Source organism: Symphalangus syndactylus, chromosome 7 (genome assembly GCF_028878055.3).
Source record: "Symphalangus syndactylus isolate Jambi chromosome 7, NHGRI_mSymSyn1-v2.1_pri, whole genome shotgun sequence".
In the NCBI taxonomy this organism is placed as follows: Eukaryota; Metazoa; Chordata; class Mammalia; order Primates; family Hylobatidae; genus Symphalangus; species Symphalangus syndactylus.
Genome location: NC_072429.2, coordinates 13,006,736 through 13,028,999, shown reverse-complemented (window position 1 = coordinate 13,028,999; position 22,264 = coordinate 13,006,736). Strand labels below are relative to the sequence as shown.

Here is a 22,264-nt window from a genome sequence, read left to right as displayed (position 1 = left end):
TGGAGAACTTTTGTGTCTTATAAGAGGATTGTAAAATGCACCAATCAGCACTCTGAAGCTAGGATTGTAAAATGCACCAATCAGTTGTCTGTAGCTAGCAAGGGGATTGTAAAATGCACCAATCAGCGCTCTGTAAAAATGCACCAATCAGCGCTCTGTAGCTAGCAAGGGATTGTTAAATGCACCAATCAGTTTTTGTAAAAATGCACCAATCAGCAGGATCCTAAAAGTAGCCAATTGCAGGGAGGATTGAAAAAAGGGCATTCTGATAGGACAGAAACAGAACATGGGAGGGGACAAATAGGGGAATAAAAGCTGGCCACCCCCCAGCCAGCAGTGGCAACCTGCTCGGGTCCCTTTCCACATTGTGGAATCCTTGTTCTTTTGCTTTTCACAACAAATCTTGCTGCTGCTCACGGTTTGGGTCTGTGCCACCTTTAAGAGCTGTAACACTCATTGCAAAGGTCCGTGGCTTCATCCTTGAAGTCAGCAAGACCACGAACCCTCAGGCAGGAACCAACTCTGGACACAATATGTCCCTATTCTATATTGTGTACAGCATTGTAAATGTAAACTGTACATCGGGGTCTCCCCATCCTCCCCTTTGAGCTTTTCCAAATAGTTTGCTCACAGAATGTGGAATTTACTGATGGTCTCATGAGGAAGCAAGAAGAGAAGCTCTTACAGCACAGTAAGTTGCTTAAAGATTACCGTTAGCCATGCTGCTTCTTCTCATTTCTCCTTTCCACTGAGCAGTCCTGGGCATCACTGCATGAAACCTTGGTGTCTCCTCTCTCCCTCCCTCTGTAGAACAATTACATTCTGCCCCAGACTGGCACACCCCCAGGCTCCTTGTTGCTCGGTTCTGTGCTTAACAAAGCACCATCTTCTCAAAAGAACATCCAAATCTCTGTTCTCTGGGAGGCCTCCTCCACCCCAATCAAGTGGTTCGTGAAGGGGACTCCTTCACACACAGTTTTCTAAAGACAGGTCTTGGCAGTGCAATCTCCACCATCATTAGGAACAACATTTCCAGATGTTATGGGCTAAATTGTATCTCCCCCAAATTCACATGTTCAAGACCCAACCTCTAGTGTCTCAGAATGGAACTGTATTTGGAGACAGGGCCTTTATCCAGGTGATTAAGGTAAAATGGGGTCATATGGGTGAGCCCTAATGACCAATATAACTGATGTCTTTTTTTTTTTGAGACAGAGTCTCACTCTGTCACCCAGGCTGGAGTGCGGCAGCTGTAATCATGGCTCACTGCAGCCTCCACTTCCCAGGCTCAAGCAATCCTCCCACTTCAGCCTCTGGAGTAGCTGGGACTACAGGTGCATGCCACCACACCCGGCTACTTTTTATTTTTTATTTTTTATAAGGATGAGGTTTCTCTCTGTTGCCCATGCTGGTCTTGAACTGCTGGGCTCAAGCAATTATCCCACCTTAGCCTCTCAATGTGTTGGGATTATAGGCGTGAGCCACCACACCCAGTCATGAGTGATGTCTTTATAAGAAGAGGAGATTGGGACACAGACACACACAGAAGGAAGCACACATAAAGACACCGGAAGAAGACAGCCATTTATCTACAAGCCAAAGTGAAGCCTCAGGACAAACCAACACTGCGGATACCTTGATATTACATTTGGAATAAAATGTATTGGGATAAAAATCTCAACACATTTCTGTTGTTTAAGCCACCCAGTCTAGGGCGCTTTGTTACAGCAAAGCACTCAGGCAGGCATTTTGCCACGTCTCTGGCGCTCTGCTAGGTCTCGGTGACTGTCTCTGACATACAGAATATGCTCGGTGATAACCAGAAGAATAGAAATCACACTTAGAATCCAGCTCCTTCCTGGTCTGGCCCATTACAGGCCTTTCCAACTTCACATGCCACTCCCCCGTCACTGGCCACTGTTCCATGGGAAAATACACCCAGCTTGTTCCTACTTCTGGCCCTGTACTTGCCGGGCCCTCGGCGTGAGTCTGTTTTCTTCCTGCCTTGTTCTTGCTTGTTACTGAGGTTTGGCAGAAACACCAGCTCCTCAGAGAGGACTTTTGGGCACCCAGTCCCCAAAACTCGTTTTCTGTCAAATCACTGCATGTGTTCATGATGTGTAACTCAATCTTTCCTTGCTCACTTATTCATTTACCCAGTTATTGCATCTATCCACATCAGATGTGTGAGTTTCGTGAGAGCAGAAATCGTGTCAGTTGGACGTTTTCTGTTGCTGCTGTAACAAATTAATGCAAATTTTTTGGCTTGAAACAATACATATATATATGCATAATTTTTTTTTTTGAAATGGAGTTTCACTCTTGTTGCTCAGGCTGGAGTGCAATGGTGCAATCTTGGCTCACTGCAACCTCTGTACCTCACAGGTTCAAGCGATTCTCCTACCTCAGCCTCCCGAGTAGCTGGGATTGCAGGCATGCCCCATCATGCCCGGCTAATTGTTTGTATTTTTAGTAGAGACGGGGTTTCTCTATGCGGGTCAGGCTGGTCTCAAACTCCTGACCTCAGGTGATCCACCTGCCTTGGCCTCCCAAACTACTGGGATTACAGACATGCGCCACCGCACCCCCAGCCAAAACAATACAGATATATGATCTTATGGTTTTGTAGGTCAGAAGTGCAACACAGGTCTAAGTTGCATTCCTTTCTGGAAGCTCTAGGGGAGAATCTTTTTTTTTTTTCTTTTTTCAGCTTCCAGAGGCTGCTAACATTCCTTGGGTTTCTTTGCCTTCGTCCCCACATGATTACATTGGACCCACTTGCATAATACAGAATAATCTCCCCATTCCAAGGTCCTTAGCCTTAATCGCATCTCACAATCCCTTCTGCCATGTAAGGTTACATATTCACTAATTCCAGGGATTAAGACATGGACATCTTTGGGGCACATTATTCTGACCACCATATCTGTTTTTTCCCTTTATATGTCTAGTGTGTAGAACAGACCGGGAAATTAGTAGGTGTTCATTGACTTTGCTGGGTAAATGAAAAGCTACCATTTATTGTGCAGATATGAGGCGCTGGGTAGATGCAAGGTGCTCTACGTGTGTTTTCTCATTTGCTCTTTACCATAACCCTCGGGGGTAGAGTTTACCCTCATTTTACAGCCCCATTTACTAAGGCTCACAGAGGTGACATGACTTACCCAGGGCCATCCAGCTAGTAAGTAGGAGAGCTGGGATTCGAACTTTTACCTTTCTGCCTCCAAAACCCAAAGTCTATATGCCCCTCTTTCGCCCCACAGCTCAGGGAGGACGTCTCAAGCCTGGGCGTGTTGTACCCACAGGTATCTTACTTATATCTGCTCACCGTGCCATGTCAGCACTGCCTGTTCCAAAGGCAGATTAAATATTGCTTAGGCGGGCCAGGCACGGTGGCTCACACCTGTAATCCCAGCACTTTGGGAGGCCGAGGTGGGTGGATCACTTGAGGTCAGGAGTTTGAGACCAGCCTGGCCAACATGGTGAAACCCTGTCTCCACTAAAAATACAAAAATTAGCCGGGCTTGGTGGCACATGCCTGCAATCCCAGCTACTCGGGAGGCTGAGGCAGGACAATCTCTCGAACCCGGGATGCAGAGGTTGCAGTGGGCCGAGATTGCACCATTGCACTCCAGCCTAGGCAATAAGAGCAAAACTCCATCTCATGAAAAAATAAAAATAAAAAAAAAAGATTGCTTAAGGCCTGTCTGCCTCTCTTTCAAAGCGGAAATCCCTCAGCTTCTTTAAATAAATTCAATCCTGCCAACCAGAGATGAGGGTTGATTAGATGAGACTGGGGGAAGAAGCCCTCCTTCTCAATGAGTGGTCCAGAAACCAGCAGCATGGGCACCCCATGGGAGTGGTCAGAAATGCCGGCGCCGAGGGCCCTAAAATGCTGAGTCAGGCTCTTCTAATGATCCCTAAGTGGTCTGCATGCACATCATGCCTTGGAGAAGCCCTGCTGTGAGGCACCCACGCAGATCCAGACACTCACTGACCATGGCGGGAGGTGGCACCTATTATTTTTATGATGAGAGGGAACCTCAAACTCTACTGTGATGTTAAGTGGTCTCAAAGGCCCTTTGAAGTCACCATTTTATCTAAATCAGAAATAGGAGAAAAATAAGAAATGGCCAGCTTCGAAAGACTCAAATTCTTTTGCGGGGGAAAAAAAACCAGGAAGAAAGAAAAGAAAAATACATTTTTCCCTTGGCCATCTGTGTGAAGAAATAACAAAACCACCCTTGACATACCAGCAGGAAAGAACACTGGACAGCTTTACTTGATAGAATTATTAGAAACGCCTCTTCCTGGTTCAGGGGGAAAAAACTTCCAAATAGATTTGTAATATTTTTTTCCCTAGCATGCTTGCAACTCCCAGTAGAGCCAACAATAAGTTTTCAAAACCTTTTGATTCTACTCATCCCGTGGTTAATAATTTCCAGTTTACCCAGCAGGCTACGTAACATCCCCTTTCCTGGGAAAGAATTTCTGTGCCCTGGCTGGCAGTGAACTGGTCCCCTTAGCAGCTGACCTCCTCCTCCAGCCCTGCGGCTGCCTCCTCTCCAACAGGGACCCTCCTGGTGGGTATCTGGAACAGTGACTTAGTGTTTTGCAAAGGGGAGAGGGAAAAAGAGAGGGCTGTCTCCTAGAAGGGTGAGTCTCTTCTTTAATCATCTGGCGCTGAGAAGAATTTTCTCCCTGTTTCCTGGGAAATAGCTGATAAAGGACATTTTGTCTGCTGCTGTTTATGTATACCTAGGCCGAACAAGTCCCAAAACTCTACCCTCCCCTGCCCTCTCCGGAGCTGGTACTTTGAAAACATAGGACAATAATGAAAGCCAAGAGCAGGCAGCCTGATACGGGCCTGGCACCCCATCTCCTGTTTCCTCTTGCCCGCTGCTGCAGCCAGCTTTACGCCAGCTGCAGCCACCAGGGACAGGTTGGCTTCTCCACCCTTGATGGCCCCAAGAAATATTTCTTTTAGGGCATGGCAGAAGGGGACTTTGGGGAAGGTGGGACCCTCCCTGCAGCCGATAGCACGGGCCCCGTCCCTCCCCCCATGCAAATCCTTGGCCAGCAGCCTTGGTAGCACCAAACCTTGCCGAGATAGGGAGTGCCATGAACGGCTCAGTGAGTTTCTGGCAATCCTCTCCCCTGTTTATCTGAATGGGCCTGAAGGCAGCAAAACAAACCGGCAAACACCAGGGTGTTCCTGAGAGTATAGCTGCACTTCCTGTTTACGGGCTCAGGGTGAGAAGCCCCTGAGACCCATTCTGCCTGTGTCAGTTTCTTTCTGCTTCCTCTGAGATCCCTGATGTGGGAGGGCAAAGGGTTTCCCTCCTGCTGCCTGGAAAAATAATATGCAGGCCGGGAACATAAGCTTGCCTGTGAAGGCTGCTCAAAACACCACACTTGCAATTTGGGGTTTGTGACTAAGGTTGATTCGATCCCAGGTCTTCTGGTCCCTCTGGGAGCATCTTAGACCCTGTGAGACAACCCACTTTGGGACTCAAGGGTGGTAGGGAGTGGGGAATGGGGCAGGCACTTGTAGAGGCATAAATAGCTGGGCCCTGCCACCCCACCCATCCTCACACCACTCGTGCCCCACCCCACCTCATCCCACCCAACTCATCACCCTCACGCTCACCCCCACTGTCACCCCACTCCTCTTGCTGTGTGTCCGTTGCTTCCCATGTTTCCCCATCCTGGACCACAGTGAAGCAGCTGGGAATTCCAAGCAAAGGGCTTCCTACCTTCAGCCCCAGTGGTGACACCAGAGGTGGGTTCCAAGAATACCTGAATGACCTAGGACACATTCTGTCCAGGCAGGAGGGGTGGTGGCACTGCCTCCAGGAGATGGCCGAGCTATCTGGGGGTTAGGACCCTCTAGTTTGTTGCAGGGATGTCACAGAGCCTTGCTACGGAAAGTGTGTCCAGGGACCAGCAGTATTGTCCTCACCTGGGAGATGGTTAGAAACGTGGTCTCACACCCTGTCCCAGATCCACTGCATGTGAACCTGCAGTTTAGCAGATGCCCCGGGTGACTCCTGCACATATTAAAGTTGGAGAAGTGCTGCTTTAGAGGACCCGTCCCTCTGTCCTCATTATGAGGATGCCTGTGCTGACTTTGGACAGCTTGTGCTTTTTAAAATCTCATGGGCATAAATGACTCTTTGTGACTGATCTTGTTTCTCTCTTTGCTAAGAAAAGCAGGTTTAATCTGATGTAAGTGTTGGCTTATTTGGCCTCTGATATGTGGCATGCCCCATATTGGAGACCAAATAAGTATGTGCATAAGTGAAGAATTTCATAGCTAAATTCGATGTGTCCGACACCTGAAAATTCAAACAACCAGAAGGGCCAGGCAGGTGACAAAGATGAATGAAGTGGGCTGGGTGGGCCAGTGAGGACTGGACAGCCAGTGACCTGGTGGAAGGGGCAGCAACTACTCCACCCCAGCCCATTCTTGTCATTCAGGGACCAGGCTCAGGGTTGCCAGATCCCAATACCTTCAAGAGAAGCCTGAATTTGAATTTTTATGAAATCACCCAACATTGAAATATTGGCAATTAATTAAAACATTAAAAAAAAAAAAAAACCCAAAAGGACAGGCGCTGTGGATCCTGCCTGTAATCCCAGCACTTTGGGAGGCCGAGGCAGGTGGATCACTTGAGGTCAGGCGTTCGAGACCAGCCTGGCCAACATGGTGAAACTTGTCTCTACTAAAAATACAAAAATTAGCTGGGCATGGTGGCGCACGCCTGTAGTCCCAACTACTTGGGAAGCTGAGGCAGGAGAATCGCTTGAACCTGGAAGGCGGAGGTTGCAGTGAGTTGAGATCACCCCGCTTTACTCCAGCCTGGGTGACAGCCTAAGCCTCTATCTCAAAAAAACAAAAAAACAAAAAAAAAAAAAAAAAAAAAGAAAGAAAAGAAAAACAAAAAAAATCCCCTCCTATGACCCAGGCTTTATCCTGAGACTATGGATAAAACTGTGAATGAGACAGACACAGTCCCTGCCCTCGGAGAGTATGCAAGCTGGAAAATGGGACAGAGAGACCAGGAAGGTGGGAACGGCATTTCCTCAGGGAGACCTGCCTGTGCAAAGGCCCTGAGGTGCAAACAACATTGTAGATGGGGAGCTACAGCCAGGTCAGTGCTGGGGAGCTGAGTCATGACTGAAGGAGGGGTGGAAGATAAGGCTGAAGAGGGAAGAAGTGGCAGGTGATAATGGCATGTACTGTACATGCAATTGAGCAGTGTGAACTAGGTCCTGCAGGCCTGGAAGGGTCATGAGTATGAGCATGACATGGCTGGAACTCAGTTTGCCTGAATTCACACCAGCTAATGAGAGGGGGATGGATTTAATGAGTGGGGAGTTGGAAAAGTATCAGAAGTCCAGAGAGCAGTCGGGGGAGACTTGGGCAGTGGCCCAGGAACAAGGTGGTGGGGGCCTGAACTGGGGCACTGTGCGGGAATGGGAGGCGGGTGTGCACTTGAGGGCTGCACAGGAGTTAAAATCAGCGAGATGTTACCTGCTTGATGGGGACCACTGGGGAGGGTGGGGAGCCAGAGTTTCTGGCCTGGGGGCCTGATGGACAAGGATTGCTGCGGTTGGGGTGTCTTGGGGAGGGAGATGACATGCTCGGTTCTGGGCAGGTTGGACTTGGGGCTTCCTTGAGCCCTCTCTGGAAATGAGATGCAGACAGCAGGGTGCTGGAGTCTTACTCAGTGAGGGGGCAAGGGCCAAGCTGAAAACCAGGAGCTTCTGAAACACATTTCTTTTTAGTAATTTTCCCCAGCTTTGTGGCTTCTCCACCCTGTTCTCTTCTCCCTGTGAGTTCTTTGTTTTTGTGAGTTGTCATATTACAGTCCATGGATTTTTGGGCCAGCCTGTAAATGGGGATAATAGTAGGTTCCTCCTCACAGAGTGCTAGTGAGATTAAATGAGATAATACATTAAAAGTGCGCAGCACGGTGTCTGGCTGTAGGAAGCTCCCATGATCACAACACCACATGTAATGTTAGTGTCATCATCATTAGCTGTGATTATTATTGTGATTATTAACATTAGTTACCATTATTGTTGTAACTACGCACTGATGTGACCTACGAGGCCTCCTGCCACATGTGGTTCTTAGTTGTGCCTCTTTCCCTGCCAACCTCAGGCCCGCTTGTATCTGTGGGAGGCAGTGGATAGCAGTGGTTAAGAGCATGGCCTATGAAATCACAGCCTGCCTGGGTACAAATGCCAGCTCCACTTCCTACTATGAGAGTGACTTTGGCCAAGTCACTTTGTGCTTCTCAGCCTCAGGTAGGTTCCCCATCTGAGGAAGGGGAAGGTAAATGTATCTTGCTATGAAGATAAAATGAGATAAATTGTCAAAGTACTCAGTGCACTGCCTAGCAAATACTAGGTGCTCCTTTATCATGTGCTCTTACTGTCCAGGACACCGTCACCAACCCATCGGGTGGGCATGCACTCTCAAATCTACTGCCCCTAGCAACAGGATGCAGTTCAAGTTCACTAAAATGACTTACGAGCTGCTTGCAGTGGGCTGAGTGTTGACACTGCTCCCCGCCACTGGAAAAAAAGATATGCCCACATCCAGATCTCAGGAACTCATGGATGTGACCTTATTTGGAAAAGGGGTCTTTGCAGATGTAACTAAGTTAAGGATCTTAAGATGCAGTCATCCTGGATTATCCATGTGGTCCCTAAATCCAATGACAAGTGTCCTTATAATAGACACAGAGAGGAAAAGCCTGACAGGAGAAGCAGAGATAATGACTGGAGACAGGGATTAGAGAGATGCAGCCACAAGCCAAGGGATGCCAACAAGCACCAGAAGCTGGAGGAGGAAGGAAGGATTTTCCACTGGAGCCTGCAAAGGGTGTGCAGCCCCACCCACACTTGGACTTTGGACTTCTGGTCTCTGGAATGCTTCAATAATAAATGGTTGTTTGAAGCTACCCAGTTTGTGGTAATTTGTCACAGCAGCCACAGCAAACAAATCCAGTGCCCTCCACCCTTTTCACCCTGAAACCACATGAGGACTGGGTGGAGTAGGCAGGCAGCCTTGGCCATCCCCATTTTAGAGAGAGGACACTGAGGCTCAGAGAGGCAGAAGGAGCTGCTTGAGCCACATAGCCAGTGAGCTTCACCAGTGGCAAGCCTGGAACCTGGCTCTCCTGAGTCCTCCTGCATGCACTGTCCTTTCTGGAACATTCTGCCAGCCACCCTGCACCAGTGGCCTGTGAGCTGTGATTGTCTCTGTAAGCAGGACAGGTTTGCAGGGTCCCAAAGCAGCTTCTCCCAATACCAGGCAAATGGCTGGTGGGCATGAGGGCCCATCTGAGAACATGGGAAGGAGCAGCTGTCACAGGGGATCAGGCCTGCCTGACTTCGTGAGCACCCAGCTCCACTACACAGCTCAAAGAGATGTCCCTTTCTTTTTTTTGAGATGGAGTTTCACTCTTGTTGACCAGTCTGGAGTGCAATGGCACAATCTCGGCTCACCGCAACCTCTGCCTCCTGGGTTCAAGCAATTCTCTTGCCTCAGCTTCCCAAGTAGCTGGGATTACAAGCATGTGCACCATATCCCGCTGATTTTTTACATTTAGTAAAGACGGGGTTTCTCCGTGTTGGTCAGGCTGGTCTCGAACTCCCAACCTCTGGCGATCTGCCCGCCTTGGACTCCCAAAGTGCTGGGATTCAGGCCTGAGCCGCTGTGCCCAGCTAGATGTCCCTTTCAATAATGAGGAACCAAGCCAGAGGCAGTCATGTCTGCTAGCAAAAGGTGCTATTTTGAATAACTTCAGGATAGATATTTGTAATGCAGATATACATGGCAGTCTTACATTTTTTCCTATTAATACAACAAAGTAGGGTTTAACAAACATCAACAAGCAAATAAAAATAAATAAATACATAGGTAAATGTAATGGTCTTGTAATGGTTTGTGGCTGCATTTGCCTTCACTAAGTGTCCTATTTGTTGTACATATAAATTGGTTGGAAGGCCCCCCATATGGTATCAGGCTCTCATTTATTGAGTGATTAATGTATGCCTGGCCTCATGCTTTCACCGGATGTCTCACTGAATCTCTGCATCATTCCCATTTTTTTGCACAAATTAAAACACCTGGACTCGAGTGCATTGAGTGACTTGTACAGGGCCACACTGATAAGGAATAGAGCCAGGATTCAACCTGGGCTGGTCTGGTCTGAACCCAAGCTTGTCCTTTGGATCTAAGCCTTTGGTTCTCAAGCCTGGCTCCACACTGAAAGTCCCTGGGGAGCCTAACATAATCCTCCACCCCTGCCACCCCAGCGGGTCTGAAGTAGCTGGCCAGGGATATGGCCCCCGCACTGGGTTTTCCAAACCTTCCCAGGTGACTCAAATGTGCAGCCAGGGTGAACAGGCCCAGCTTTAACTCCATTTCACATGTTGTTGTACTGCTTCCTCACTCAGAAAGCCAGGGCGTTGTTGTTAAGAGCCGACGTTTCCTTCCTGATTTCACCTTTACTAATCCCAGGTTTCCACCTGTGAGGTAGGGAAGGGAAATATACCTGTGATCCCTTAAAAATGTTTTTAAAAAGACGGAATTGACGGAGTGTGAACTGTGACCCGGACTCTGTGCTAATTGGGCTCCCTGCATGGTTTTTAACTTCATCCTCACAACATTTCCTCATTTACAGAGGAGGAAACTGAGGCCCGGAGGGGTGGAGTCATTTGCACTGGTTGCAGAGTTGGTGGCAGCAGGATTCAGACTCGGGGTCTCATCTTCCCTCCGACATTGGTAACCTCTCAGCCTGCTGTGTGCTCACCAACACACACATCTGCCTGCGCATGTTCAATTTCTGTTTATTGAGGTGGTAATGTGGGCCTGAGAGGAGTCAGGGATGTGAGTGTGTGAAGGGTGAGGGCTGGGGGTCTCCACACCAGCCTCCAGGGGCCCAGGGCAGAGTACGCTCAGCTAGACTGAGAAGGGGCAGGAGCTGGACAGAGCCACGTCCATCTCTAAGACCGGGCTCCTCTCTCAGCCGGGCTCCTCTCTCTCACACACATCTCTCAGGATCACCTCTGCCATCCCTCTGGGCCCATGCAGGTTTGGCTGCGTCAGGTGGCCAGATGTGTGGGGGGAGGATGTGGAAGAACAGAGCACCTCTAAACTCCTTTGCCGTCACTAAGGGGCCCTTCCTGCCTTTAGTTTTAGACCCTTGTATTCAATGTGAAGGTTGTTGCTTATAATAGGATAACAGTCATTTAAAATGTAAAAAGTAAGCATATTACCGTTTGCAGAGAGTTTGCTACATGTAGGTAGCAAGAATGAGCAAGTAGTAAGAGTCAACACTCTCTTTCCATCCTCATAACATGCCAGAGAGGATGGTAAAATTATGCCCATTATCCTGATGAGGAAAACCGAGGCCCACAACTCACATTACTTTCTTAAGATAATTGCACAGCTAGGAAATGGCAGGGCTGTGATTTTTACCTGTGCTATTAAACATTTGCCAACTCTGCTGCAAAAGAAAGACTGCTTTTTCATCTGGCCTTGCCTCTTCAGCCAACCTCCTTCCTGCCTATGCCTCCTAGCTTTGGAGAAATTATAGGTGTAGCCTGTGCTTTGGGTTTTGTGCAAGGGCTTGCAGAAGTATGCTTGCTGGTCTCACGCCCTGAATCATAGTTTAGCATTTAAAGTTGGCAACAATCTCTGTGGTCATCTAAATTTCATCTTTTTGCTGGCAGTTAGGGAAACTAACGCTCAGGGAGTAAAAGTTCTGGACTGGGGCTTGAACCCTGGTCTCTAGACTTTGCATCCAGTTCTTCATCTATTAGAAGCCTCCTAGGTTCATTCATTCATTCAATTATTCACTCATTCATTTGTTCCGTCCCTTGAGCAGCATTTCAGTGAGTTTGCCTGCATCATTTCACTTGATTCTCAAAAAATAAAAACTCATGAGATCAGTTACATCGTAGCTGATGAGACGAAGATGCAGATGAGGAGACTGAGTTTCAGAGAGGTGAAGTGAGTGGTCCAAGGTCCCAGCAGGCAAGTAGCAGAGGTAGGATTTGAAGCCAGGTCTTTGGAGAAAAGGGAGGCAGCTGGGGAGTCAGATGAGGCACGCAGCTGGAGCCAGGTAGTCGGGGCAGCCTTGGCCTTCGGTGAGCTTTGCTTCCATTCTGGGGGTGAGGGGTGAAGTCACAGGGCTAGAGTTGCAGGTAGAGGTTGAGCTGGGCTGGTGGGCGAAGGGAGGCCATGGAAACAGGTATCCCTGATGTAGGACCATGAGAGGGTCACGGGATGGCCTTCCTGAGATGCCTCCAGCCCAGAATCTGAGGAGACCACACTGAGCACTGCCATCTATGGAACCATACCAGGGCCCCATGGCTGGGCTCAGCACCTCTCAGGAGTGGCACCAGGTCTGCATTCACTGGGTAAGACTAGGGAGGGGCTCAGAGAGGAGGACAGGTGCAGTGACCTGGTGCTTCACATCCAGTCACTCCTACCTATTCCGAAGAGTTGAATTCACAGCATTGAAGGGCTTATAGCTTATTCAGATTATTGGTACCAGCATTTTCCAAAGTGTGTGTGTAGGGGGGGCAATAGATGGGGGTGATTACTTGGGGTCTGCGAGGACAGGGAGATGGTGCATAAGCCTGGTTCTAAATAACATGTTAAGCAGTGAGGATTGCAGTACCTCTTCAGTTCTCCTTCAAGCCTGTGATCACACAGGGAGAAGGGTCTCACCTTGGTGCTGGCGTTTCTTTAACACGTCCCCTAACACTTGCCAGTCTCCTTCCACCCACCCCTCCAAGTGGTTAGGAAGGACCAGCCTCTGACTAAAGCATGTAACCTTCCTCATTCAGTTTTCATTTTATTTTTACTGTTACCTTCTATCAGTGGCAAATGGTCCCGGCTCATGAATGACAGTAACATTATAAAGACCTCCTTTAAGGTAGTGATTTAGGTTTTAAGAGGTTTGGAAGACCTCAAGTCTTAAGTCATGAATGCTGCAGGCTTCCTAGGCTGTGGCAGTGTAGTGGAATAGAAGGAAAGTCAGTGCAGGTGGGAGGCATTGAGCCTGCTGGCCCTCCACTCTGCAAATGGAGTGTGGAGACAGGGCGGGGCTTGCCCCAAAACATGCAGGAAATCAGTCCTCCAGGCTGCCAGTGGGCACCTCCTCTACTATCTTTTTATTCCTGAGGACCTGCAATGCTTCCCTCTGCACCCTCTGTCATTTATACACCTGGAGATGTGTCCTCTTTATCCCAGCCTCTTCAGACATTGCTGCAAGTTCTGATCTTGCCTCAAACTTGAGAAGCCCTCGGTCTTTGGGCAGATGGCCTGCTGGCGTGTGAGCAGGAAGGTAAACGCCCCCAGTTTCCATCCCTCACAGCAGGCACCTATCTGCCCTCTCATGGGACTCCCACTTCCTGGCCAGGCTGCTATGGAAACTCCACTCAGTGTCCAGAACTCAGCTGTAGCCTCACTTTCTCTAGCACCATTTCCTGGGGCCCCAGGGTGGATGCACCCCCGCTTTGCTCTCAGCCCCCTGCGGCTCCCACAGCACTTCCCACAGGATAGCGTGACTATCTGGTTACGGGTCCATTGCCCCATTTTATTATGCACACCTTGAGGCTAGTACAGGGCCTTCCTTAATTTGACTTTCCCAGGACCTGGGGCCTGGCCCGTGGAAGGTCTATGGTGGACTGTTGAACAGTAATAATAGTTGTAACAACTGCCATTCACCGAATACTCCTTGCATCAGACACTGTGCGATGCACTTTATTTATATTATTTTATCGAATCCTCACAGCAGCCTCAATAATTAAGATCAAACACTATCCCCATTTTTATGAATGAGGACACTGAACTCAGAGGTGTTCAGTATCTTGCTCAAGGACACTCAGTAAAATACAGAACTGAGGCTTGAAACAAAGCAGCTCTGGAGCCAGTGTTCTCAGGAAGCTAGGGGAGGTGCATGGGGTGGCCCCCCCCACCCCCCCACACACACCCATACTGAGACTGGAGTGATGAATGCACAGGTGTCTTCCCTGCCTCTCCTCCCCCTCTGTTTGCTGTTTGCTCCCACAGCCTCGGTACCTTCCGGGCCCCTGGCTGTGGCTTCCTGTGGGTGCTGCCGCCCTCGCCCTGCAGGCTGGCCTGGCTGCCCAACGGGAGCCCATTAGTCAAGTCATCCTAGGCAGGATTATGCCTTCACCGAAATGATATCCAGGCCCGGCGGCTGGGCTCGTGTGCAAATTTGTGCTGATCTGATTAGCTTGTTTAGTCATTGCTGCTGATGAGAGCGGGCCACGGCTACCAAATGACATTCTGCTGCCTGCAACTCTGTAATCGCTTTTGGAAGGGATATTATGTTAATATCTCACATGAGAGTCTCTGATCATGCAGGACGATGGGCGGCCAGGCCCGGGCCATATGGTGCATCCGAGGCCCTCCTTTGTAATCCTGGGTAATTGAAATCCTCTGCCTTATTCAAACTTGGAAAGCCCACCCTCTGATGGGTAGCAGAGGGCCCTTTGGCAATTTACTTGTCAGTCCTTTTGGGGACTTTCTTTGGGGTATGATGGCATTATGAGCGGAGATTTATGCCAGAGAAACTTGACCATTTTTAGAAACAAAAATCTCTGGCGCTGGCCGCGGTGGCTCACGCCTGTAATCCCAGCACTTTGGGAGGCCGAGGCGGGCAGATCACGAAGTCAGGAGATCGAGACCATCCTGGCTAACACGGTGAAACCCCGTCTCTACTAAAAATAGAAAAAAATTAGCCGGGCGTGGTGGCGGGCGCCTGTAGTCCCAGCTACTCGGGATGCTGAGGCAGGAGAATGACGTGAACCCGGAAGGCGGAGCTTGCGGTGAGCCAAGATCGCGCCGAGATTGCGCCACTGCACTCCAGCCTGGGCGACAGAGCAAGACCTTGTCTCAAAAAAAAAAAAAAAAAAAAAGAAACAAAAATCTCTGGCATCTGATGGTTTAAGAAGAAAACAATAACCACAACAGCAATAATAGTAACTTCTAGTTAGCAAGCAGCTCTAAAGTTCCAGGCACCCAGATCGGGGGGCTTCAAGTAAGCTGAGGTGATTTAGGGCAATCTGCCAGTCAAGTATTACTCCCATTTGAACGCTGAGAAAGCTGAGGCTCAGAGAGACCAACCAGCTTGCCTGAGGCCACTGGCGAAACGTGGAGATAACAGGACTTCTCCCTTGTTTGTCTGACCACAAGCCTTGCTATAGTCAGACTCAGCGTGCAGGGTTTTTTGAGACTATCAACAACCCCCAGACAGCTACCACTTAATGCAGTGCTCGGCAAGCTTGAGCAAGTGTCAGAAATCCCTGGTGGTCTCATTAAGGCATAAATTGCTGGGTCCCACCCCCAGAGTTACTGATTCAGCAGGTCTGAGGTGGGACCCAGGAGTTTGCATTTCTAACAACTTCCCAAGTGATGCTGGTGCTGCTGGTCCCGGGATCACACTTTGAAGACCACCAGCCCAGCTGATCCTTACTGTAAGCCCAGTACTGCCCAAATAGGAGAGGTAGATAGTCTCACTTTCATTTTTTTTTTTTTTTTTTTTTTTTTGACAGAGTCTCTCTCCGTCGCCCATGCTGACTGCAGTGGCGCGATCCTGGCTCACTGCAAGCTCCGCCTCCCGGGTTCACGCCATTCTCCTGCCTCAGCCTCCCAAGTAGCTGGGACTACAGGCGCCCGCCACCACGCCTGGCTAATTTTTTTGTATTTTTAGCAGAGACGGGGTTTTACCGTGTTAGCCAGGATGGTCTCGATCTCCTGACCTCGTGATCCGCCCGCCTCGGCCTCCCAAAGTGCTGGGATTACAGACGTGAGCCACCACACCTGGCCTTTCACTTTCATTTTTCTAATGGGGAAATGGAAGCTTGGATAGGTGAATTTGCTTTCCTAGTGTCTTTTAGCTAGGACACAGGATGTGAAAGGAGGTGACTGTGTCCATAGCTAGAAAGGTTGCAAAACCAGAACTCAGCCCAGCTTTCCTGATTTACCATCCACAGAGGTGGCCTCGGGGAGGTGGTGTTACATTTTAATTTGGCCTTGGCCAGAAAACTGGAGGGGGTGTCAACGCTCGTTCCTAAGGGCTTGCCTCATGGCCCCGGGAGGTTGCCCACATTCTCCCGCAGGACTTGGTGTGGCTGGCACGACTTGGGCCATGGTGGGCTCCTGTTGTGTGGACGTGCAGGGCAGGCCAGGTCTTGCTGTGAAGCTACCCTGTGCTTGCAGGTGAGGACACCAAGCTGGGATAGAACCCTGGGCAGGTGAAGAGCTGGGAGATTCGGGGCCGGGGCCGAGTGCATGGGCTTTGCTCAGTTCCACTGTCCAAGATGCGGCATGCTCTGCAAGGAGGCAGGTGACTGCTAATTAGAGGTCCCCATTCCTTACCTAATGGTCAAGGCCTGCCCAGGCTGGCCAGACAGATAATCATTGTTTAGCCTCCCTTTATTCCCCTCCCCTCCTTGCCCTCCACTTCCCAACCAGGTGAAATAAAAAGAAACTCGGTAATTCACTGAGCATCACCCAAGACCAGGCGCAGACCCACGCCCTGGCGTATCAAAGATGTAGTACTCGCTTCATTCCTGTTTCACAGATGCACAGACTTAATCTTGGAGAGGCTCCTGCCAAAAGTCACCCAGCTGGTACGTGGGACAGAGCAAGGACTTGGAGTGACACAGGCTAAATCCAGGTCTCTGTCCTCTCCTCCGACTGCCTCTCTCCTCCTTGTCCCTTTCTTTAAGATGCCAAGGAGCATTTGTCAGACTCCTGGAGGAGAAATATTGTTTTCAGTGATTCTCAAGCCTATTTGTCAGTTGAAACTCTTTTATTTTCTTCCTTCTTTTTTCTTTCTTTTTTTTTTTTTTTTGAGTGCAGAGTGCCTTTTGAGGATCAGATACTAGGGACTCAAGGACTCCTGGCTTGTCCCCTTGTCTCCAAAGCCCCATCCTCACAGCTCAGGCAGCTGGGTGCCTGTGATGTGCTCACTGGGCTGGAAGCTCCAGAGGGGGCAGGAGGGAGCCTGACTTATCTCTGCAGTGTGGTGGCCCCAGGGCCTGGTGCTTGATACACACACACACGTGTGCATATACATATGTATGTATTTATATTTGTTTGTTGGTAGCAAATGTTTATTTCTTATAGCTCGCAGTAGCCAGAAGGGCCATCCTAAGCCAGCCAGTCTTGCTTGCTGACCTGGAGAAATAAATGCCTCTTCTGCCAGGTAGTTTGGAGCACAAGGGCATAGGTGAAAACACGGGCCTCAGGGGCCTCACATCTGAGTCCCATTCTGCCCCCTCAGAGCTGCCAGACCTTGGGCAAGTCCCTTTCGTCTCTGGGCCACAGGTATTCTCATGGGCCTCCCTCCCAGGCTTTTGTGCCAATTCAGGAGGCATGCAAGCCTCTGGGACAGTGGGCCATCCCATGGAGGCGAGCTGCTGCTAGGCTGCAGCCTTCAGAGTAAGAATTTGAACTAAATAAGGAGAGAAGTCACACCACCTCAGGGAACCATCTAAGTCTGTGTTGTCTGAAGCAGTAGCCAGTTGAGACATGTGGCTATTTACTTTCAACAGATAATTAAGTTAAATTAAGCACAGTTCCTTTTGCACGGTAGCCTCATCACAGGTGTTCGGTAGCCACATGTGGAGAGTGGCCACTCTATTGGATAGTGCAGATGGGGACACGTCCACCATGGCAAAGAGCCCAATGGGACTGCACCAAGTAGGTTGTGTCATGCTTATTGTTTTCATGGCCTAACACTGCTAATGACACACAGCCTATTGGAAGTCCCCTTGGATCTGCTTTTTTGGAGAAAGAGGGGAACATGCATTTGAAATCATCCACTACATGATTTTATTTGCTCCTACACTGATTGATTGATTGATTTTTGAGACAGGGGCTTGCTCTGTCACTAAGACTAGAGTGCAGTGGTGTGATCATGCTCACTGAACTCCTGGCTTCAAGCCATCCTCCAACCTCAGCCTCCCAAAGTGCTGGGATTACAGGCGTGAGCCACTATGTCTGATCACACCTAGTTTTCTTTTAGAAACAAATATCCAAAACACTTGCAGAGTTAGCTGAAATCGGTTAGGTGTTCTCTCACCCATCTTATTCTATTACTTGCTCTATAGCCCTTTCTTAGCACCTAGGAGCAGCCCGGACCTCAGCTCAGCCCAGGTCAAGGTAACAGTGTCCCACAGCATTAGTGACGTCCAGATGAATGAGGCTTTTACTCTACTTCGTAGGCTGGTGCCTCTAGCTTCTAGACTGCATCAAGATCACAGGTTCCTCTCTCTCCTGAAGGACTGACTGTCTGCCACGGGGGACTCCCTGCCATTGTCCCACACATGCTATCAAGGCAGAGGGTGACGAGCCCAGAGCCCAATCCCCAGTTGACACTCTGTCCATGAATTTAAGTCCCCCAAAGAATGCCCCTAATGTCCACTAGAGCCCTCTACACAACCCTGTTAGCAGTGATGGCTATTACATTTGTGTGTCTAGTTGGAGTTCCAATTCTGCCCCTGTAATTTATTAGTTGTGTGACATGAGCATGTGACATAAACTTTTTGAGCCTCGGTTGACCCTTCTGGAAAGCGAGGACTCTATTATCTTGCTCACCGTGTGGCAATGAGTTCACATGAGATGGTGCAGTGTTTCCAGACTTTTCATGCCCGTGTCCCTTTTGCTAAACAAAAAAATCTCTGCCTTCCTCGTGGAAGACTTCACCTCTCTATACCGCCCCACCGATAAGTATTTCATGCACATTTACCAGCCAAGAACACTTTGTCCAACTTTCCCACAATTTGTATTATGAAATGAAAGGGTTTTTTTGTCTTCCAAAAATATAAAATTATGTTATGATGCTGGCTCTGTTGTTCTGAGCTATACCCTTTTCCTTCCCCTCGCCTTCCTTATCTTAGTTCTAGTATACCCCCGGAAGCTCACCCCCACATCACAAATGGGACAGGTGGGCAGTGCCCGGCGATGAGCTGCAGGTGACAGGCACTCACTAAGCAGTGGGTCCCCACACCCTGCAGAGGAAAGGAGACCTGCAGGCAGACCTTGCAGCCATGGCCAGATGAAGGTCAATCAGAGTCCAGTTTCAAGTAGCACCTCTGCAGACCCCCAAGTGTAGATAAGTTCCTTAATATCATCTCATAGCTCTCTTCACTTTTTAAAAAAGTAGACCTTATTTTTTAGAGCCGTTTTAGGTTTGCAGAAAATACAGAAAGTTTCAGTATGTCCCCTCCGCCCACTCTCCCAGTTGTCCGCCCCATTGCTAACCTCTTGCATTGGTGTGGTGCATTTGTTACAATGGGTGAACCCATATTGATACACTCTTATTAGCTCCAGTTCATAGCTTACTTTAGGGTTTCTTCTCTGCGTTAGACAGTTCTATGGGTTTTGGCAAATGTGTTGTCCCCATACCCATCATTACGGTACCATACAGAATAGTTTTACTGCCCTAAAACTGTCCCGTGCTCCGGCTACGCATCACCCCCCTCCTTCTACCCTGGGCCCAGTTTTCTTCACTTGTTCTTCAGTGCATTTACTGCAGTCGTAAAGATCGAATTTGGAATTACTTGATTAAAATCGGCCTTCCCCACGGGACCGTAAGCAGCTTCACAAGGGCAACCGCTACCTCGGGCTTTGCCACACTGTGTCTCCTGGGCTTTATCACAGTGCGTGGCATGTGCTAGTGTAAACAGTTGAACAGATGAATGAATGAATGAGTGAATGAGAAGTGAAGTAGAGGCAATGAAGGAGGCTGCAGGAAGGAGGTGTCAGGGCAAGAAGAGGAAGCCTCACCCAAATCAACATTGCCCATCCCAGGAGCCTCCCTTTGAGGACAATGAAATGGCAAAGCAAAACTGTTCTGGAACCAAGTGGCTGATAACCCATGTTGGGGTTACCCTGGCGGTGAGTGTAGCCCCTCCTTGCCCCATCAGGGGTGACAAGGACAGGAGCAGGGAATTGATGTCACCAGAGCCAGGCCCTGAAATGGCCCGACAAGGGCTCAGTCTGTCACTGTCTTAACCATCGTGACTTTCGGAGTCACCTCCAGATTTTTTGGCCTAGTAAATGATTAAGCAGTTAAATAAAGACAGGCTCATTAAGGAAACATGCTTCCCTGCGTATCTGCCCCAGTTACTCCTAAATTTAATCTGTCCATGAGCCAATTTCCAGGACAAATGCGCACAGGCTTTTTTTTTTTTTTTTTAAATCTCCAGAGCCTTAACCTTGAAGGTATTCATTGGCCAAGGCTTATCCTGATGCCCGTCTCCCCCATCCTGTCTCCTCTGAGACTCAATGGAGGGGTTCCTTCCCCACACCCAGACAATCCTGTGGGGCCACTGGAGAGGAGGCAGGGAACTTGTGGGGCCCATTTGCCAGCAGGCAGGGCCGGGCCCATGAAAGCGCCCTTTCTTCTCTGTCACACGGCTGCTCCCAGCCACGGGGGGTTCTGGGGCATAATCGGATTGAGTTTCCTTGGCCAACAGGTTGGCTTTGTTCTCTTGTCCAGATTTTCATCCACTTGGCTCCCCAAGTTGCTGCTCGACCGCTCTCTGACCTGGATTCACTGAGGACATATCAGGCCTTTGCCATGGGGTCCATGGAGTGGCCAGAGCCCAGGGCTGGGTGAGTGTGGGGTGGGTCTGAAGGGGAGGACGTGCATCTAGAGGCCAGGCCAGCCCCTGCAGGATTTTCTGATGTCAAATCGCCTGTCCTGTGCCTGAGCCCTATTACCTTAGCAGAATGAAGACATGCGCCTCCCCTGGGCTTCCCCAGCATGGCCTGAGTGAGTGTCTCCCTGGCTGCAGTGTTTGCAATCAGCAGGTCAAGAGGGGACTCTCCTGCCCTGCTCCCATGGCGCTGCTGCTCCTTCTAGCAGTCCCAGGTTAACACCCACTCTCCTTATACTGGTCCCAGGGCCCTCTATGGGTTAGGGTGTAGAAGGAGGTTGTGTTGGTTAAAAACACCAGGTGGAAATGTCTTTTCTCTGAACGCTGAAGGAGTGCTACTAAAGAGACAGTTCCTTTCAGTCTAGTTGGATCCTGGGTGAAGACTCAGGCCTTGCTCAAGAAGGAACAGCCACCCATATGTGCTGTCGTGCATTTCCAGGGAGGAGGCTGGAAGTCGGAGATCAAGGTCCTGGCAGGTTTGGCTTCTGGTGAGGGCTCTCTTCATGGCCAGGGCTCCTTTAGCTTCTTCTGCTCCTGGGCACAGATGGGCCCTGTTAGACTGTTGCCTTGCTCACAATCACTCATGCCCCCTCCCACTGCCTCTGGGGTTGTGTCTGTGATGTCCTCTTCCTGGGGACAAATGCAGCTTCAGCTGCTATGGGCTGGGACTCGTGGCCCCCCCGCACCAGTCCCAGGGCCCAGCTTCCCCAGGCCACTAGCGTTGCTCCGGGAACAGTGTCTAAGTCAGCCCCGACTGCTAATAGAATCCCACGGAATGAGCGGCTTCAGGAACAGGAATTTATTTCTCACAGTTCTGGAAGTCCAAGATCAGGGTGCTGGCAGATCTGGCTCCTGGTGAGGGCTCTCTTCCGGCTTGCAGACAGCTGCCTTCTTGCTGTAACCTCACATGGTGGAGAGAAAACTCTGGTGTCTCTTCCTTTTCTTATAAGGGCACTAATTCCATCATGGATCCCCCAACCCTCATGACCTCACTGAAACCTAATGACCTTTCAGAGGCCCCACTGAATGCTGGCAACCTCAGGATTGGGCAAGGAGCTAGTCCTTTTCCCCTCTTGAGAGATGGGGTAGCAGAGTAGTAGGAGCAGAGTGGCCAGACTGTCTGGATTTGAAGTTGTACATGTTGGTCTGGGCAAAATTTTCAACTTCCTGTGCCTCAGTTTCTTATCTGTAAAATGGGGTTAATAATAGTGCCTACCTTGTGCAGTCAGGGATGAGGATTAAGTGAGTTATATATGTAAGGTGCTTTGCACACTGCCGGGTGTGCAGTCAGCTTAGCATCTGTGAGCTGATTTCCATCTCCCTTGGGTCTTGTGGCCTGTGAACACAGCCTTACTTGGCCCAAGTGCTGAAGGAAATGGAACGAACCCTGAGTGAGACAGCAATACTCTCTTGTGACCTAGTTAGTAGCCAGTTGGCAGATTTCTGGTATTGCTCACTGATGAGGGGCTGCTGGGTGCCTGATGAGTCCTGGGAAATGCCTGGGGCAGGGTGGCTGGCCTGGGCCTGTCTGCCC

General features: G+C 49.6%; 1 long non-coding RNA gene across 1 annotated transcript; it reads left to right on the top strand.

The window, feature by feature from the left end:
* The first annotated feature begins 4,488 nt into the window (after window positions 1-4,488).
* LOC129485883 (uncharacterized) lies at window positions 4,489-20,828 on the top strand. Its single transcript, XR_008658802.1, has 3 exons — window positions 4,489-4,583; window positions 16,535-16,692; window positions 20,571-20,828. It is a non-coding gene; the product is annotated as an uncharacterized lncRNA (long non-coding RNA).
* Window positions 20,829-22,264: the final 1,436 nt, after the last annotated feature.